This window comes from Gavialis gangeticus, unplaced genomic scaffold, assembly GCF_001723915.1.
Source record: "Gavialis gangeticus isolate Ggan-Ray unplaced genomic scaffold, GavGan_comp1, whole genome shotgun sequence".
Classification (NCBI taxonomy): domain Eukaryota; kingdom Metazoa; phylum Chordata; order Crocodylia; family Gavialidae; genus Gavialis; species Gavialis gangeticus.
In genome coordinates, this window is record NW_017729019.1 from 8568208 (window position 1) to 8572837 (window position 4630).

The 4630-nt window shown below is 46.5% G+C and overlaps 1 protein-coding gene across 3 annotated transcripts in view; it reads left to right on the forward strand.

Annotated features, from left to right (window-relative positions):
* Positions 1 to 1789: 1789 nt before the first annotated feature.
* CUNH1orf186 (chromosome unknown C1orf186 homolog) overlaps positions 1790 to 4630 on the forward strand; it is a 20811-nt gene continuing 17970 nt past the window's right edge. Inside the window, exon 1 of one of the 3 annotated variants that reach the window (XM_019514005.1) lies at positions 1790 to 2551. The gene's annotated coding sequence lies outside the window, so the exon portion shown is untranslated. Of the gene's footprint in view, positions 2552 to 2573; positions 4280 to 4630 lie in introns of those variants that run through there. The other 2 variants (XM_019514006.1, XM_019514007.1) reach the window with 2 other exon arrangements.

A 4630-nucleotide genomic window follows, 5' to 3' on the forward strand; every position in this document is an offset into this window, starting at 1 on the left:
TTGCCAGCCAGTCTTCCATAGGGGGTTTTGTACTAGCGACTCACTAATTTTTTTTCCACGTGGACCCCCATGCAGCCAACAGACAATAACGGCTTGTGGTCACTATTTGTTACGGCTGCTTGAAATTTCACAGCTGACAGATTTCCCCCGTCAGAAAAAACAGGGTGAAAACCGAAACTTTGTATGGGAAAATATTTATGACCGAGTGTCGCAGGGCACCAAGGTGTGCCTGCTCCTTCAAGAGCAGAGACAGCTGAGCTAAGGAGCCCGGAGAGCTAGGCGGGCTCCACAGCTGCACGGTTAACCAGGGTATTAGCTGGCACCTGCACCCGGTCAGCTGACCAGAAGGAAACGGGGGGCCTTGGGCACATATAAGCCCCAGGGCTGGGGCTGGGGCTGGGGCTGGGGCTGGGCTGGTAGGGGTTTAGTTCTCTGTCCGTAGCCAGGGAGAAGGCTCTCTTGCAGAAACCCTGTTCAGAGATGTGTGGTTGCCTGTGTTGCTGCTGGTAAGACTCATGGGTTGTAGGAGCTCCTGAAGTATCTGGGGCTAGGAGGCACATATTGCTGAGAGAGAAGGGGCAGAGTGTGACTCCCACAATGTTGTTGTTGTTACGTTATAGCCTCGTATTTTCATTGTTATTTGATCCGGCGGCCTGGGATGAGGCTATTTGGGGAGGAGGAGGCCTCATTAAGGCTGCAGTGAGCCCAGTGCCAGCAAGAGCACAGAAACAGGGCTGCAGGGACCCCAGTGCCGGAGAGGGTGCAGAGACAGGGCTGCAGGGACCCTAGCACCGTAGGATACTGCTACAGGGGGCAAAGAGTCCCCAGCGCCAGAGGATGCCACTAGGGGGGCCAAGGGCCCAGCGATGACAGGAGGCCGAACTAGACTGCAGCCTCATCAAAAGAGGCAATGTTTAAATACAATCTGTGAGGCATGGGGCGTGAAAAAGGGGCGGTTTTGGAGCCACACATCTAGCCCGTAAGGCTTAGGGTGTCTTGGGAGGCACTGACTTTGAGTGAGACCCAGCAAGGGATCCAAAATCATCAGGGTCTAGTGGGGTTCAGCAGGACCGTGACTATGCAAACTCATGGGCAGCCTCCGAGCTTATTATTTCAACCAACAAGACGTGGCAGGAGAGACTAGAAGGTGCCCACAGGACGAAGCGGCACGATCACAGAGTCCTGGGGTCATCATGGCCACCCCTGAGGACCCCATGCCGAGACACCGAGTATTTATTTGTATTTACTCTGTGGAAAAGCTGAATGAAAATGTTCATTTCAGTTTGAGGTTACAACTTGGAATGAGTCATTTCAATTCAGTCTGTCAATTCAAATGAATTTTCTGAATTGACATTTCAAATTGAAATGTCTCTTTCTATGAAAGATTTAATATTTGGGATGGCGTTGAAACATGCAGGCTTCCGGTGAGATGGAAAATGAGTTTTCCTGTGAGCCCTACTGTTACTTGATTTTTAACTTTTTATTTTCCAGTACCTTTATATTTCAAGCTCATTAGAGAGGAAGGAGGATTTAGAGACACGTGGCCTTGGAACAAACCACTAGACTGGGGCTCAGGAGGTCTGGGGTCTACCTGAGCCGGTGTGACAGCTGTGTCTTTTCCTCTCTGGGCCTTGGTTTCCCCACTGGAAAAAGATGACAATAACCCTTCCTTTCTCCTACTCTTTCCTTATCTGCTTTGATCTGCATTTCTTCAGAGCACAGATTGTTCTTTACCTGGTGCATGTACATCCCTTAGCTCAGCGGGCCCTGATCCCAGTCGGAGTGCCCAAATGTTACTGCCATAAGCAATAATAGTCTAGAATCATCGTTGTGTGATATCTGATCTCATGTCTGACCATTCGTTTTCCTGACCTACCCATCTCCTGAGCCTCCCAGTCTCCACTTTTGGTTGTCATTCTTTGTCTAAAAAAATTGCTTCTTTCCTCCACAACCGTTCAGCTGTGCAGATTTACTGCCTCTCACCCTACCCTGCTCATCTTCTCTCTGCTCTACTCCTTTGCTCTGCTATTGAAATTTCTCCTGCTTCCCCCACTCCATGCCTTCTACCACTTTTTTCCTCCTTCACATCTCTCAGCTTGTCTCCAGAGAATGGGACCCTTGGCTGTAGGCTAATGAAGGTGACTCAGTCCATGTGTGTGGGCAGCTGTTGACTAAGAAGAGGCTGGGCTAGTAATGGTTGTGACAAAATCTGCAAATGAGATAAAATACAGGAAAATACAAAAAAAGCATGACAGCCCAAACTGGTGGGAGGGGAGATCGTATCTCTCAGCAACAGCAAAATTGACACCAGGGACATTTTCCATTCCCACCCACTGAGATCCCTCCATATGTCCAGAACATGGTCTCTAGGGGTGACCTGCTTTGAGAAAAGGAAGACAGCTTTGATTCCTCCTTTGTGGTAGGTTGAAAATAGTTCCTAGCAATGTTTTTTTGGTTTTGACCCTAAGACACAAGACTTTGCTCTGCCTGGTTTTTGTTAGAGGTGACCTTGGAGGACCCAGGGATGCGGACGACGAGTTCCTGGGAGAAGGTCAGTACTTTGGTTATGCACCATATAAGCCTTCCATCGCTCCAGAGCCGTGAGCAGCTTCGTGCGCATTAAAGTCTATGTTGCCTTGTCTGTACTAGTCTTTTGGAACAGGTTGATTAGTATTTATTTGCCAATCTATTCTATATCTATATCCTAGTCTGGACAAAAGCACAAATGGGGTATTGTCCTCTCAGCCCTGAAGTGAAGGAGAAGGCATAGGGAAAGGGTTACAAAAGAGCTCTTCTTCCTGCCATTTATTCAGGCTTTAGAAGTTAATAGATATTAACAAGAACCAAGGAACCAACAGGCAGAATAATGACCACTTGCCACTCAGTTAAATAAGGTTCACTTCCATGGTATCTGCCTAACCTGGGGCAAAAGGTGTGTTGTGGGGGTGGGGTAGCTCATCTCCTCTGATGAACAGTTTTTAGGAGTCTGGTGTGCATTCAGCCCACTGCCTTTAGCATGATTTAATATGGTCAAGTTAAATCCAAAAGAGAGCCCAGGCTTTAACCAGTTTAACCTGGGTTAAAGTCTATGCTCCCGTTTCTATACTCAACCTCTCTAACACGTTAGCCCGGGCACAAGTAAACAGCAGCCGCAGGAGTGACTGCAATGTAGTGTAGACATGCCAGGGCTAGCGTTAAACCAGCCAGCCTGGGTACCAGTAGCTCAGCATGAAGCAGTTTACCTTGCTGAGAAGCAGCGTGAATAAGCCCAGGCTAAACGGCAGGTTTCTGTGACAAAGACTGCTTCTGGCCCCTGCGCTAGCTCTCGTAATGCTAACTCGGCTGTCTCTGAGTGACGCCGCAGATGCTGGTGTCATTGTTACGCCCTTAGAGCAGTCCACCATTGCACCTTTGCAATCTAGGCTGTGCCAGGCCTACAATCTCCTAGTCGCTTGGAACTATTGCAAGAAAAGGAAGGTACCTCCGGCCCTGAATTCTAATGAAAAAAAACCCCAGTAGATCCACCCGCAGTTTTCAAAGGGCCAGGGCAGCACGTATGATATTGAAACCAAAGAGGTTGTTAATAAAAGCAGGAATCGACTCTAGCTGTTCATACAGGTGCTAGGTCAAGCGCATGCTTAAGTCTAAGCCCATGCTTGAGTGCTGTGCCTAACTGGCGCTGGGAAGCCGTCTCCAAGGTCTACTGAAGTCAGTGGAGTCTGTCCAGTGATTTCAATGGACTTTGGATTAGGCCTGTATCTTTAGATTCCTACAGTCAGTGGACAACAGTAATACTAGCTCCTTGCTTCCAGTCAGGCTTTGTGCTTGAGCAAGGGCTACTCAGAGGAGTAAAGTCTTTATAGTATTAATATACTAGTGAGAAGGGAAGCGTGGGCAGAAGTTACTTAATAAGATATTGATATCACATGTACTTATCTTGCTTACTGTTATCTTTAAAATATCTTCAAAAATATGTATTTAAGTGCATGTATCGCTACCATCTCTTCTAGCTAACCATTGCTATGTAAACAAAGAAGCTGCCTGCTACTGATTTTTGGATTTGGGTCTTAATTTGCAATTTCCTTTAATACCGACTCATTTTTCAGATTGCTATCAGCCATGTAGCATCTCCTGAGCTGCAATAGGAAATGAGCTATTTGAGAATGGCAGCTAATTGAAGAAGATATTTGTGGGGAGACATATCAGTTCAACAACGAGGTGGGGGTGGGGAATCCAGGAAGAAATGGGCTTTTAGCCTGATGGTTGCCTGTCTCTTAAGGTAAGAATAATTTTATAAAAGGCAGATATAGAGGGAAGGTGACTGGACTTCTTGAAACCCGTTTAGTTGAGTGACACTTGGAATTTCTATTCTTGCAACAAAATACTTGACTCTAATTGTGGTTGGGGTGGAATTCCTTGGATCAGTCGATCTGAGCTATCTATCGATGGTATTTCTAAGACGGCTGAGCATTATGATATGGAAGTACTGGACATAGACAGTCATATACTGTATGTAGATATTTGCCATTTGTCGTTATACATAAACTTTTATTTAATGTAATTATTTAAAAATGTTTGTCAACAGCTCAAAGCACCTTTACAACATTTAAGGTGCAGCATGTAAAGATTT